Raw genomic sequence first — 16084 nt, forward strand, 5'->3', positions numbered from 1 at the left:
ACGCGCAGCCATGGGCAGCTCCGCGTCGTGTTCAGCTGCCTCCTTTTCCGGTAAGCTAGCTTTGTGCATGGCCGTTCAGTGCATGCAGCTAGCTAGCTAGCTAGGAACGCGCGTATTACAACTGCTTCATGCGGCTAGCTAGCTAGCTAATTTATGTTGTTGCATATAAGCATTTGCGAAACAGGTTGCAGTATTCTCAATACTTCAAAATAAACTGGTATGTCAAAACTGTGGTATCTTGTACCTACATGCTGAAATACTGTGGTTTTCAATACTTTGGTTTTTTCAATATTGTGCTACCAAACATAACCTGAATGGGCATGCAACGTTTGGTAGCCATGTGGATCCACTTGCTCTGAAAACAGATCCACCAATGTGTATAATTTCGGACATGTATGATAAGTATCTCGGATTTTCTTGTTTAATAAATGCAACCAATTGTTTTGTTAATGACATGCTAGTTGTCATGCTTTCATCAGGTAAAATTTTAGCCTGAATATCGTCAATTTAGCAGTATACCTCCCCCGAGAGCAACTTACTTATTTCAGCCTCAATTGTTTTTGGGTTCCAACTCTCTCCTAGTAGAACCCGCTCTATATTATTGGGTTTTCATGTAAGGAAAATTATAGGAACCTAGCTGAAATTCACAAAGCATCCGTACACATCTCAAATTATTGTGAACACAAACCTAATGTTAACCTGACAAGCATACAAGCTGGATTTATGTCTTGGTCTAGAAGAATCAACAATTGCTCTGTTTGGCACATCTTCAACCCATATATTGAGCTAGGTGTTCTCCCTAAGCCGGCATACACATGTTTGATACAAATATAGCTATTGGATACACTTTTAAGTGTCTTGATAACAGCCACATAAAACTTATATTTATTATCATTGATGTTTACTTTTCCCGACAAAAGGTGGATTTTATTGACTCAAAATGAAACATCAAGAGTAAACAAACAGAATGATCACACACCCGGTCTATGCATAGCTAGCTTCGCAGAAGCCAGCCATGGCGGATTACAATGGGTGTACACATCACTGTTTCATTCAACTTGAATACCCACCATGCCAGTTCATTCCAATTCCCAATAACATGTAACAGAAAGCATGTGCATCATTCCTCATTTGTGATACTAAGCAATCAGAAAATGGTAGCTTCTAATTAAGAAGGCACAATAAAAAGTTGTCTGTACACACTTAATTATAAGAGTCATTTGTTTCACATCATAAACATGGCATCATACAAATAAAATGGAAGGTTTAAATGTCACAGTTGTTGTCGCTTTTGCCATTCTTGAATTGCAAAACGAAGGGCATTGTTCGGTATCAACTCATGGTGTGCAAAGTTGACGTAGGCCATGGGGGAAATTTTGTTCCCCATTTGAAACCAGTCCTTTATGGCGTCACCTTCATATGTGAATCCATCAGCAGCAATGTGTGGATCCCTCATGATCTCCTGAAAATATTATGTAAGGGTTCAAGTTATATCAAACTAATTCAGTGACTGAATTGTAAAGGTTGCAAGTGTTTAATCGGGAAAAAGAAAGGTGTGGCTGCTCCCGGGTATAGGTGCACCAGGTGAAAATTCGAAAAAAAATACAAAAAATAACAAAAATATCTGAAATTTCAGGAAATCAAACATTTGATGTTCTTGCAAAGTTTCAGCCATAAATAAAAATAGGAGCCCTCACCAAAAAAGGAAATGAAATTACTGCTCAAAAGTGCATAAAACTTTCTACACTGATTTTGTTTCTTTGGGTGAAAGCTCTTTGAATGTATTTTGTGGCTGAAACTTTGCAAGAACATCAAATGTTTGATCATGTTTCATGTCCTAAAATTTCATATTTTTTAAATTTTGCTTTCTATTTTTTTCAAAGTTACTGTTCATGGAGGATTGGGGGTGTAGGTGCACCCAGGAGTAGAAAATCCACTCTCGGCGAAAAAAAGGCAACTGTTCATGCGAATGGCATCACACGATTCTGGTGCTTCATTTCTTTGTTTAGTTAAGGGACCTGTGTCATTGGACAGATGAAAAACGTTGGTGGCCCACATTTCTGGTCTTGAATATTCATCATAGCTTGCAAGACACCCCAGACCTCCTTTGCAAGATTAGGCCGCTCCTTTCGTTCTAACCGGCAACAACGCAGTGCTAGTCTTGCCAACTCTTCAGCACACTCAGGTGGCCATTCCCTTGCAGAAGTATCAATTAGATCTAGCAACGTGCCTTCTCTAATGGCTGCCTCCACAACATGTGGAAGGCCTAGGGGGCTCTTATTAGTTAGCAATCGCATCAACACTACTCCATAGGAGTAGACGTCATACTGCGTTGTGAGCTCCCCTGAGGCAATGTATGCTGGGTCCATGTATCCCATTGTGCCCTTGAGTTGGTTTGTTCGGTGAGCGGGGTGATAGTGGTGTTTGTTACATTCAAGTGATGAGAGATCCCAAAGTCTGCCAGTTTGCAAACAAAGCTGGCGTCGAGAAGGACATTGTCAGGCTTGAGATCACCATGTGCAATGCCTTTTGGTTTGTTGGAGTGGAGGAAGATAAGTCCCGTGCAGATGTCGGTAGCGATTTTGATGCGCGTTCGCCATGAGAGTGGCTCTCTTTGGTCGTTGCAGTGCAGACAATCCTCTAGGCTTCCGTTCGACAAGAATTCGAAGATCAACGCTTTGGCCTCCATGCACACTCCTATCAGGGTCACAAGGTTCGGATGCCTCATCCTACGAAGTGTTTCTACCTGCAATATATTGGAAAGTCACATATTTAGATGCACCATTTTACTTGTTTTCATCTGACAACATCTCTTACTCTTAATGATGAAAAATACCTCGTCATTAAACTCATTATCTCCTGTTGCGCCTTCACGGTTGAATTTCTTTATGGCTACGGTAGTATGTCGTAGAAATCCCTTGTAGACGGTTGCACACCCACCAACCCCAATCTTTTTGCAGTCATCAAAGTTGGCCGTCGCTTCATTTATCTCTGCGTAGCTGAACTCTGTTAAGGCAACATCACTAGTAGGGCCAAATACACTATTCTCCAGTTCTGCTCTTTGCTCATTTGCCTTTTGCAGCTCTTTGCATATATAGAGGTGTTCTTTTCTGAGTTCAGTGTTTTCTCTGGTCAGCCTATCCTCTACCTCTTTTTTTTCTTTGCGGAGTGCATTCTCCCGTGCTTTGAACTGCAAGAAAAAGTTCACTTAGTCAAAGACAGATGCACCAGGTAACATAAATGCTACTACCTCCGTCTCGAAATAAGTGTCTCAACTTTGTACTAACTTTAGTATAAATTTGTACTAAGTTTGAGACACTTATTTTGGGACGGAGGGAGTATGTGTTTAGAGATGAGAGTTGGGAAAACGGTAGATTAGGCATCAACAATGGATAGCTAAACGCATGTGAAAATTTCAAATAACATACCATCATAGAAGCTTCAAACAGATTCCTTACGGCTTTCTGCTCGCCCTCGGATGCTTCTTTTTTTGAGCACTCCAGTTCATTGCGGACTCGGTGTAGTTGCTCAAACACATCAAGCTGCACACCAGTTTCTACCTATAAAACATTATGTTTGCGTTGAATTCTAGGTATAAAACATTAGGTATTACAACTAAGAGGAACACAACATGCCTTGGTTGGTCGACCAAAATTTTGATGTTAAAGCAATATCATTAAGTTTTGACAAAGTGGAATTTTCCAAGTGCTATTGGAAAACATTAGATATAGTATACTGGTTGAAGGTGACTACAAACATGAGATTTTTCTCTACACTTGCACTCTTGAATCATAGTTCTAACCTTAAATGCAACATGAATGTCATTTGCCGCTATAATGCATATTCGTATTTAAAAACATAGTACTTGATTTCCTAACAATTTTTGGTTTTAGATAACAGAAGAATAGTTCTTCTCTAGTGTCTGTACCCATATATAGGGTACACACAGACATAAAATTACGAACAATGCTACACCTACGGAGCACATCCTACAGAATTAAGTTACAGACTTGTGTGGTAGTTTTTGGTTGGATGGGAAATCAGAAGCATGGCCCACAGCTGAATTTAAGTGAAGGAGAGATTTGTTAGTGGGAGGGGTCCGTAAGATGATTCCGTAAGTAGCCCGTAAGTCTAGCATTTTTGTAAAGTTACTGTACCCTCTACACACATGCATAAGATTATTATGATTCAATAGAGAACTCTGCTCAGTCCAATTGATGTGGCTTACCATTGAGTGTCGATGTTCTTTAGAGCTTGCAATCGAAACATGTACTGGTGAACCATTCATAGTATTTAAAATCTTGCAGAGCCAGTGAGGATCCTCCAGTGCTTTGCTGGCTGGAATTTAGGGAGAAACCTGTTACTCTCATATGAATCGACCGCTGCCTTGCACCTGATATGTTTTCTGCATTGTCTGTTGTCGATCCTAACAAGGGATATGTATGCTAACTGGCTTCTTGGACCGTCGTTGATGGGCTTGTTGTTCTTTGGAGCCTAAGAAACAGTGTGAATCAGTGCTGGTGCAGCTGCTTTGGGGTGACTCTACTTTTGTAGAAAGCTGAGTGGCCTCCCTAAAAAATGATGAACCATGGCACATAAACATTGTTTTGTCAGCTGTAAACTGAGGGTAGTCGCTCGAGCTGAAATTTGCAAGTGTTATGTAGTATTTGCTGTATGTAATCTTGAGGGCTACACGCAGTCATACCTAGAACAAGCAAGAGTTCCGTTGCAAATATAGAAGATCTGGCAATATGGTTTAGCCTGTAGATGCACGATGGCTGCGACTTTTGATTTTGGTACTTTCCTCTTCCTGTTCATGAAAGATTCACAATCAACATAAATAACTCAGATTATTATTGGAGTATTTGACTTGTACTTCAGAATTTAACTATTTATACTGAGGGGGATATGATAGTTAGTAAAGCCATACTGTTATTGACTTTAGATAGAGGAAGTTGACAATCAGCAAAGACATACTAGTAGTTTGTTTTTGGGAATTTAATGTCGACTTGCGATTCTCATTTGCTTACCAAGTAGTACAACACAAGTAATAAAAAAATAGGGTTGTGTGACAACTTACAAAGGGCATTGTTTTAAGCCAAATAGTTAGTACCTATTGTGCTAATTATTTGTTGTTCCGCCTATTTCATCGCCGCTAGGTTGTTAGAATAGCAGCGACATTCATAAGAAATAAGACTTTTACATATATAGTGATTTGACCTGAGCATATAATTACATAAGTAACGCAGTGCTTTGCTTTAGTGTATATACATCAACGGTGCACTCAGTGAACAATTTTGATTTGTGCGCGGCGCTTTGCTCTAGTGCATGTACATAAATGGTGCAGTCAGTGAACAATTTTGATGTGCGTGTTTATCGATGAAACCTCGTTACGAAGCTTTACGCATTTGGTCTAGACATACAGTGAGAAGGAAGATGTTCCCATGACAAAGTCTGTGATGTGATTCTGATCAATGAGCTTGGCGATGCCGTTTGCAGGGCTGTTACTCTCGATCACCATTACTCCACCTTGAGTCTATTAATTTGTGAAGAAAACAATTACGTATAAGATGAGATGAACTAGAATAGCAATCGTAAAGTGAACTAAATATATGCACGATTTTCAGAATGGAATTGGTTTAGCTGACCTTGAGAGAAGATATACAGAAACGGAGGTACCGGTCTAAAAGTGTGTTCATCTCCTCCTTCTCAGACTGCCTATATGCCTTGAGCTCCTTCTCCTGCAGCTGGCTTGCATCAACCTTGCGTAATCCTGCGGCACCAAAAAACCTTGCGTAATTGAGGTGCTGGCAGTGAGTTGAATCAGCATATATAGTTAGATTATACTCATCAAGTAACTGGAAATTCTGAAACTGTGTGACAGACAAGTTTATTTTTTTCTCAATTCTGATTTTTTCTAGGAGGGACCGGAAAAAAAAGTCTCTGAAAAATCTCGGAATCTCGAATTTTTTTCAGCTGAAATTTTCAAATCAAATTCAAATTCAGAAATATTTGGGGTGAAAATATATCCTATTGGACCCATACTACACATTAGTAGTTCCCTGTTGTAGCAGTGGTCAACAAGCCTTGACCCCTTCAGAGGTGCGTGGGTTCGGGTCACGGCTTTGACACCACGACCTACGTCCATGCGATAGTTTGCCATCCCTGCGCACATGTTTGTGATAGTAATATATATGGACAAGATTTCTGATAACCGGACGGTTTCTGAGTATTCTGACCCAAAAAGAAAACCTTGGTAACAAGACAACATTAAAATAATTACCAAAATTCTTCCTGCCAATTGACTGATTGGACGTGGAACATCCGCCACGTCGTCCGTGCCACGTCGTCCGTGCCACGTGCCCCTAACTGAGCCATCAACAACATCACCCTTGTTGCAAAAGACGCAAGCACAACACAAACTATGTAGCAGACCGCGCAAAAAAAAAATGAAAAAAATAGTTTAAAAATTGCACAAGGCCCCTGTTGCAAAGCTCAGAGACGCAACACAAGGCTTGTTGCAAAGGTTCAGTAGCTTGCTTAGGGAAGGAATCACACGGCTGTCCAAGGCTCCATCGAGCTGCAGCCCAGGCGGTCAATCCTCTAGGATTATCGTCCATCCCAAACGTAAATGAAAACAACAACACAAGACTTCTCGTGCTTCGCTCAACTGTACCCTTTTTGTGGAAATGATTCTCCCGGGAACAACCACAGAAGTTACTTGTGAAATGCTGATTGGAATAACAAGAAACTCAGAGTTGATGCGGATAAGAAACTACCCCTTCTTATTTAGGCTCAGTTTACGGTTGCTGTGAAAATTATACACAAAAGAGGTAAAAGCGAGTCAAACAAGCACTAAAAGAGTCTCGCTTCGGACCGTTGAGTATTATGATTACTAGAAAAGATAGGATAAAGTAGAATCTTATCCTACCTTGTCTTGTACTTCAAATTAGTCATTGTGCTTCTATATATATCTCCACGAGGCTCAAGCAATAAACATCCAACGATTCCAACAATCCCTTTCTATCCTTCTAACATGGTATCAGCCTAATCTCGATCAAACCTTAGCCGACGCCGCTTCCGCACCGCGTCGTCCCCGGGGCGGTCGATCTTCATGATCGCCACTGGGGGCTGCGCCGCCAGTACCTATGGTTCGTCCGTCGGTCATGTTGATCGGCTACCCTAGAGAGTCTTTTTCCCAATCACTTGGTCTGAGTTTTCTCTCGCGTCAGTCATCTTGATCGGCGTTTCTTTTTGGTTTTTGGATCCGTAGATCAGTTTCCGTCGCCTGCCGCCCCGTCGATCTACTGCGCGCCTCTACTCCAACCTCATCGGTGACAACACCGGCCATCTTCAACAATGCAGTCTGGTGCGGCACACAGCGTTCGTGCCTTTGATCCGCTCGCATCTGTCCTCTGATGCAGCACGCGACGCTCACGCCTGCTGTGTGCGCGCATCCATCCTCGTGTTGTTCTCCACGCCCGGGTCTCCACCGACTGTCTCGTGGCGCTTCTTGTACAGCGGCGTCTCTGGTGTGCGATTGGCCTCCACGTTCTACACTTCAACTGGACTTGATCTGCGTGGACGGCTGCAGGCTACATCCCGTGTTGTCAATTCGCAGCTGGTCGAACACGTCTTTCACATCCGGCCGCGGGACGGACGCCGCACACAATGTCCCGTGAATGTCGTCCCTAAGTAAGCATGTCCCTTCACCGATTGAGCGACGAGCTGCCGCTGTGTCGCCCTATCGGGCCGCAACGTCATGGTCATGTGGTTCTTTCCACGGCTGCACCGACCCACGCCCTACCGCTGCATCGCCCCTTCTGGACGTAGTGTCGCAGTCTGCGGTCCACCGCCGTCCCGAGGCCGTCCGTTCCAGGCCGTTTCCTTGGCTGCACCGACTGGCTTGCCCTTGGATTCTTCTCCAGTCTGACCATCTGCGTCACTACCATTGTGACTGCGGGGATGTTGAGCATTCTGATTATTAGAAAAAATAGGATAGCATAGGATCTTACCCTACCTTGTCTTGTACTCCAAGTTCATCATTGTACTCCTACATATATGCCCACGAGGCTCAAGCAATAACATCCAACGATTACAAACAATCCCTCTCTATCCCTTCTAACAAGTACAACCACCCACCAAACCTGTAAAAGGCTATTTAGACTTCTCGCACTTTTGTACGTACAATAGGTCGCCTACCGTATACATCATACGGGGAGTAGCGTGGCACGTTTAATATTTTTCTTTTTTTAACCTTAAAAAAGGGGGCATGTAGTAGGGTTCGAACTCCCAACCTCAAGGTTTGCTTCCACTAATTGTAACAAATTAGGAGAGCTCCCTTGTTATGTCTGGCTACATCACTTTTTCTTTTTGTCGTACATCTTCCCAGATTGGTTTCCTTTTTTCTTTAAGGTTTTCTTTGGCCTTTTTTTCTTTTTTAACTCTTTTCTTTTCACTTGCTTAAATTCATGAACAGTTTCTTAATTCGTGAATTTTTTCAAATCCATGAACTTATTATTTAAATCCTTGAAAATTTTAAAATAAAGGAATATTTTCAAGTTCGCAAAAAATGTCAAATCGATGAACTTTTTCAGTTTTGCAAACCTGTTTGTCGAATTCATGAACATTTTTCAAATAAATAAGCTTTTTCAAATTCATTTACTTTTTTGCCAGATTTGTGAACTTTTTCAAATCAATGATTTTTTTTCCAATTTTGTGTTTCTTTAAATTAGTGAACTTATTTTCCAAATTGATGAAGTTTTTACAAAACTCATGAGTTTTTTTCAAATTTATGAACTTTTTTTTGTCAAATCAATGAACTTGTTTCAATTTTGTGACATTGTTTGATTCATGAGCACTTTTTGAAATCCACAAATGTCTTCAATTTCAGGAACTTTCTTCAAATTCATGAACTTATTTTTCAATCAGTGATATTTTTTCAAAATTTTGAACTATTATTTATCAAATTCGTGAACTGTTTTAAGATCAATGACCTTTTTAAATTTCGCGGCCCTTTTTCAAAGTCATGATTTTTTTTTTCAAATTCATGATTTTTTAGAAAAATCTAATGAACTTTTTCATTTTTTCGAAATAATTTATCAAATTCGAGTATTGTTTTTCAAATCGATGAAATTTTTATAAACTTGTGAGCAAATCCATGATTTTTTAATTTTAAAACCGGGAACCGGTTTTTCAGTTAACAAAATACCAGCAGAAGAGAAAACCGAGAAAATATAGCGAGGAAACGAAAACTGATGATCACAAGCGGTGAACAGGAAGTGGATGCCGAGGTGCTTGGGCTGCGGCCCAGTAAGGCAGGTGTGAGTACCAACTTATTTTCCTGGCGCATAAGGCTCCAAGGAGGAAAAAACTTCATGATTTTGTAGGAAGTTTGCGAAAATTGGAAAAAGTTCAAGAATATGAATAAAGTCCACGTAATGGAAAAAGTTCACCGATTTAAAAAACGAAGTTCTCGAATTTGACGAAAATGTTCGTGAAATTGAGAAAAGTTCATCGATTGGGAAAAAAAGTTAACAATTTTACAAAAAAGAATTACGAAGTAAATATTTTTTTCATAGGAGGCATCCCGACTGGATCGGCCCATTATTGCACAAGAAAAAAGGGAAAATTAAAATATCAATTTTAAACACTTGTTTAAATTATGATTTTAAATACTTCTTGCCTTCAAACCTGGCATGGATGCCTATCATGTGCATGCCCACCTACTGGCAAAAGTTGATATCATTTCATAAATGTCCAAAAAAAATAGCATGTTCAATGTAGGGTGTCGGAGTAGGTCAGAATGCTCCGTTTGAGAGCACATTGTTTGGTTTGCTAATTTGTTTACATTTTCAGGAGTTTTCTAAGTCAAAAAGGGCGATAAATGGCCGAATGGGTTGGAACTAGCATACATTGTCGAAAATCGTTCAAACATGACATTGATGCCTACCATGGGCATGCTTTTCATGCATGTCCAAAAATAGAACATGTTCAACGGAGGGTGTCCGAGTAGGCGGGAAGGGTCCATATGAGAGCAAGCTTTTTCGGAATCGCCCAGTAACCCCATTTCCCATGAGATTATATGAACAATTAAAGGCGCCATGCCAAGTTGTTTGAGTTTTGGATAATATTTGTATTTTCTCGAGTTTTTTTGGTGAAAAGTTGCTGATAAATTGTCGGACGTGACGCCAACTTGCATACGGTGTTGCAAAGCGTTCAAACCTGGCATGGATGCCTACCATAGGCATGCTCATCTGCTGGCAAAAGGTAGGATCATTAAATTTATGTCAAAAATAGATCATGTTCAAAGTAGGGTGTCCGTGTAGGCTAGAAAGGTCCGTATGAGAACATGTTTTTTTGGCATCGTCAAATATCCCTAAAATTTTTACATGAGCATATATGACCTATTTAAAGGCACCATGCAAAGTTATTTTAGTTTGGACAATTGTTGCACTTTCTAGAATTTTCTTGATGAATAATGACTGATAAAACAGCTGGACGTGATGCAACTTGCATCCGGTGTTAGAATATATTCAAATCAGGCATGGATACCTATCATGGGCATGCCCACATGATGGAAAAAGTTAGAGTCATTTCATGTATGTCTAAAAATATATCATGTTCAACGAAGGGTGTTTGCGTAGGCCAGAAGGGGTCGTATGAGAGCATATTTTTTTCGGCTTCGTCATATGACCCCAAATTTTTTCCCATGCTCTTATATAACCAATTCAAGGCACCATGCCAAGTTGTTTGAGTTTTCGAAAAATCATGCATTTTCTGGAGTTTTCTCGGTGAAAAAGTGATGATAAATGGCTGGACGTGTCACAAGGTTCAAACGGTGTCGGAAATCGTTGAAACCAGGCATCGATGTTTCATATGTCCGCGCCAGGCTGCTGTAAAAAGTTGGGGTTATTTATCCGTAGTCCAAAAAACCACCAGTTGAGAGAAGTGTGCTTACTAAGCCAGACGAGTGCATCCGTGAGCATGTTGTTTGTATTTTCTGCTAATATAATTAACACGAAAAAAATGTCCTAACTATTTCTTTAAATTTATCAACAATTTTAGATGCTTTTGTTATTTGCAATTTCCGTCATTGTCAATGAACATGAACTTTAATTTGTGCAAAGTGCACACATTTGCCAAAATTCGAAAAAAGAAAAAAGAAAAAGAAAACAGAATATAACGAAGCAAAACCCGGTTTTTTAAAAGATGAAGAATGGCCAAAAATTTCACAAAATTACATTTGCCACATAAGAAGCCAAAAAGAAAGCAAGTGTTCAAGTTGTGTTCAAAATGTTAGTTCCTATGTTTGCACGCTCCTCAAATATCTTTAAAATTGTTCAAAATGTTGTTCAAAAAAATGTTCTTAACATTTTGAACTAACATAACCATTTAATTTTTTTTGTTTTCATGCTTTAAAAAATGTTGTTCATTGTTTTTAAATGTTCATGTCTTTTTTAAATGAAAATTTTAATATGTGTTCAAGTTGTTCAAAACATTGTTGGATCTTCAGAATGTTCGTGCGCCTAGTTCGGAACCCCTCGTCCGTGGGCCTGCTGCCTCGTTATCTTGCAGCATTCAACTGACGTTGGTGCTAATTTGGCAGATCATGGACCTTCACGATCATGTAAAATGGAACGCCTTTCTCCCTAAAAAAACCAAAACAGCCACTCCTAGTTAATAGGGATTTATTGCTGATTTTGATCCGTTTTTGAGGGAGAAAAGGGCGGCGTGATAGGCTTCTCTCCCCATTCGATTATTCCCCTCGACCAATCTACACATGCCTAGATTACGCTGCCCTTCCTTAGTCGCCCTATGTACACCTGGACCTACTTTTTTTTAAAATTTACACCTGGACCTTTTTTTTTTAATTTACACATGGACCTACTGAGCACATGTATTTTGGTTGACGGGCTCAATAAACTCGGACGGAAGGAGTGGTTCGTAAATTTGCATGCTCCTCATTTTTCACAAACACTAGTCAGAGCCACTCACTCTCACGTGCACAGAGGTCCGTGGTTTGATTCCTAGAGGGTGCATGCATACTTATTTTGTGAACTTTTACGACATATAGGTTCCGGCGGGTGAGTGATGTATTTTAATAAAAGACCATCTTACCTTTTATTATGAAAGGGTATGAAGAAATCTACTTCCTTGAAGTGTTTAGGAAGGTTGTACCGAAGGAGAAGTGACACTAAAATAACGTGAAATGGGTAGGGACAAACGAGACTATGAGAATGCACCAAAATGAAAAAAACAGGCTTATTGGTCATAATTTTGTCGGCAGGCTGGTGGACGTGTAGCAGAACGAGCTTGTCGCCACCAGTGAGGAGGTTTCGAGCGGCCCACATGAGGTTTGACCTGTCGTCCTCTTCATCCTTCCCGACAGCCACATACAAGTTCCTTCCTCCTCCGCCGCCACCATCCTCTTCGCCCTTCAATAAGGGCATATACATCCTTCCTCCTTCGCCATCATGCTCCAAGTTGGCGGTGGTCTCCTCTTTGGCACAAGCACCGACACCGGCACCGAGGCTAGCGCTTATGTCGGACTCGGTGGACGACCTCCGGGTACGCCACATCTTGGCCCAGTAGGATCGGTTCCTCAGCTTACCCTCACGAGCAGTGTAGCTATACATCAAGCCGCCAGAAGATGATGATGATGGTGATAGTGATGATGATGCCGTCTTAGGCTTAGTCTTACAAACTCTTGAGAATCTGCTCCGCCAAGCTCGTCAAACAGATCAAAGAGACGAAGAAATTTCTCCCAAGAACCCTTGACCCGAAGATTCGAACCCTCGACCAAGCTGGTCAAAGAGATCAAACTGTGGTTCTAGGATGCTCCGGCCCTTTGGCTGCCGATTGCGATCCTATTGCCTAGAGTTATAAATGGGTATGCTGTTGAGTTGGTTGGAGAAAACAATCCCAACAAACCTTCCATCTGTTTGACGTGAGTATTTAGCTCAGCTAATTTGCCTAGACTAGGTATGCCCGTTAAAGTTTGAGGTCTTTCAGTTCGGCAAGCCCATATTTGACGCAAGTGCAATTTCTCAAGCGTGTGTTTTCTGTTCTCAAGTGCAATTTCAAGCTTACAGGACGCAACTGACACACATTGTATAGTTTTTAGGCTGTCAAATGCATTTTTTTCTGAGCAAAGGAAGCTTCACGAAGGAACCAGAGTTTTCTTTTTGGCAATAAAACCCCCTCTATATTTGGTGCATGGGTCGCCGGTTAGCGACCACGCGTGGACCCCCCCCCCCCTACACACACGCTGGCCTTTCCATGGGCTAGTTTTTCTTTTTCTTTCTTTCGTGTTTTTCTATTTTTTTTAATTATTTTTTTCATTTTTCTAGTTTTTCCAGTTTGCAAAACTCTTTTAAATTTATGAATATTTTGGAAATCATGCACATTTTCTGAAATGATGAATTTTTTTAAATTGATGAACATATTTTCGAAACCGTGGACCTTTTTTTTACAAACTTGTGAAGAGTCTCCTAAATCCCGAATGTTTTTTGAAATCATGAACATTTATAAAATTCGTGAAGAATTTGTCAAAATCATGATCCTGTTTTTTAAAAATTCATGATCATTCATTTTTTGAAATGATGAACGTTGTTCGACTCATGAATATTTTGTAAATTTACGAACAATTTTTCAAAATTGTGAATTGTTTGAAAATTTGTGCAGATTCTTTTGAATTCACGAACATTTTGTAACACGGCACTGCCAGCCACCTGAGCAAGCCCGACAGCATCGCTCGGTGGTGGCAACTGGAGAGCGCACAGGGTGAGGGGGCCGAGAAAAGTGTATCGGAACGCTGCCTGAGTCGCCCGACAAAAGGACGACGCGGGGGCATTTCTGTTTTTTTAACACGGCACATTCGAAGTCACTCACATACACGAGCATACAATCAACCTACAAATGTGCGCACATACACACCTTACCCCTATGTGTGATATTCAATATGTTGCATTATCTAGCACATATCATGTTCTTATTTCTGAATAATAGGACCGGCAGCGTGCACATGTCCACGTACAGTTCAGTAGCTTCACTTAGTTAGTCTCTAAGTAGATTCAGTTAGTTGGTTAGCCAGATTTGCTCAATTGATCGCTTCTAGGGATGGTAGGATCGTTACGGTTTATGCGGGCAGTGTAGTTGCTCGATTTCAGCTTGGCATCGTGGGATGGCACGACCAGTAGGCCGGCTTGAAACATGGGCGTCTCCGGTGTAATTCGTCAGCCGTTTGAGCTGGCTACAAATAACAGAAAAGCAGAGAAAAAGCTGCAGTTCAGTGAGCAGCACAAAAACTTCTGTGAGAGTCTCTTCTACCACCTCTCGCAAAGCCCGGTCGTTAGTGCTAGGCAACAACAATGATAACCTCCGAAAGACTGAGCTGACACATGCTCTTGAGATTGACAAAGTTGCCATAAACGCCTTCGTAGTCGACGAGATCGTCTCATCCCCACTTAACACACATCACCGGAAGGCCTGGAATAAATTCAATAATAATGTGAGAACCAATGTCATGTCTAGGACTTGAAATCTGGTGGGTTGAGAATACCACTGTCCTCATAACCATCATACCGCAGCTTGGTTCGCCGTTTTTGTTTGTTGATATGTTCCCTCACGGTCACAATGTTTTGGTACAGGAAAAAGGTAAGAATACTCAATAGTAGAATGTTGTGGAGAAGTGGTGGCCGAGGGGCCGTACATTTCCTTGTAACATGCCTCTGCCAGTAGTCCGTCCTCTCATCGAATCATCATGGTTGAACATAGCTTACTATTTTCTTGATAATCATTATCTTCATGTTCAACTCCAATTGTTCCTACAGAAAATATATTCAGACTTAGCACACAAATGAACTATGAGTGAACTACTACCGAAGAAACAAGGCTCACAATTTAAGGAGTGACAACGTATCTGTTCAACAGGCATGACTTTGCTATTTGCCAGCGTGTTTTTTATGAGTGTGCGTTAGTGTTGACTGTGTGTAACCCAGCCATGCAGAAACCGGGTGCGTGCTCATTGCGATTGTATCATCTTGATGCTTCATTTTGAATGAATAAAATCCACCCATTAAAAAAAATAAGCATTGATGTTCCTGGCCTAGCGGGAGAAAGAGAGGCTGGAATCACCGTCCCGACCTTTCAGGGCAGAAGAAAAAGGTTATTTGACCAACGGTTCTTACTCTTAGTCATCAAAACTCTGTGCGGGTCCCGGGGAGACTGGCCTAGTCCAAGTCTTCACATATAAGTGAGTGACATGTTTGTTTTCCTTTTATTTTTGCGAGAACACATTTTTGTTTTGACGGGGCACAAAAAGCCATAAACCTGTATACTAGTCCTTTTCGAGACTAGTCTATGTGAGAATGACCATCCTCGATGTAGAAGTAGTTTGGTGAAGTTTGCATATCATCTTCTTTACTAGTATATATAACATACACCAAACAATCTCGACTCACTAAGATTTCCAGCCAATCAGATAATTTGCATAGGTCTGGCTCTAGTTAAGTGGAGTTGTTTGTTTTAAAACACAAAACATATTCCTAAAATATCTGGACTCGGTCTCATTTCCAGCCAATCAAATAAGATGGATATGTAGCTCTGCATCCATCAATATGTTGAGGGCTAGGGACCACTCGAACAGACGCTAGCTGGCTAATGTTGCTCTCAACAGGGATTTGGCCAAATCCGTACGAAAAATCACCCAACCTCGTGTGCTCTATTAATTTTTTATTCTATCTTTCGTCGTTGGGATATTAAACCGTCATTTATTTTTTCAAAAAAAAAGTCTCGAATGTAGCTATCCGAATGACTCGTGCATTTGCGAAGCTGCCTAGGAAATGACAAAATTTGCGAATGAGTTTTGTTATTTTCTGCCCACATGAATGTTCTCAGGAAAATAGATATTTTACAGATTTGCAGTTCACTCAACACATTTTCAAAGAGGGCCTCGCACACCTTAGCGTTAGCGAGTGATATAGATGCTTACTCCTGCATCGTAGCGCATAACTGCATAAGTACACCGCTGGAATTAGGTAACTGTAGCGACAAGTCAATCCATCCTGTCCTGCCATACATA

The 16084-nt window shown here is 40.9% G+C and overlaps 1 pseudogene; it reads right to left on the bottom strand.

Moving 5' to 3' along the window:
• Positions 1-1273: 1273 nt before the first annotated feature.
• Positions 1274-12638, bottom strand: LOC123099808 (U-box domain-containing protein 33-like; annotated as a pseudogene).
• Between the last annotated feature and the right edge of the window lie 3446 nt (positions 12639-16084).

Source organism: Triticum aestivum, chromosome 4D (assembly GCF_018294505.1).
Source record: "Triticum aestivum cultivar Chinese Spring chromosome 4D, IWGSC CS RefSeq v2.1, whole genome shotgun sequence".
NCBI classification, from domain to species: domain Eukaryota; kingdom Viridiplantae; phylum Streptophyta; class Magnoliopsida; order Poales; family Poaceae; genus Triticum; species Triticum aestivum.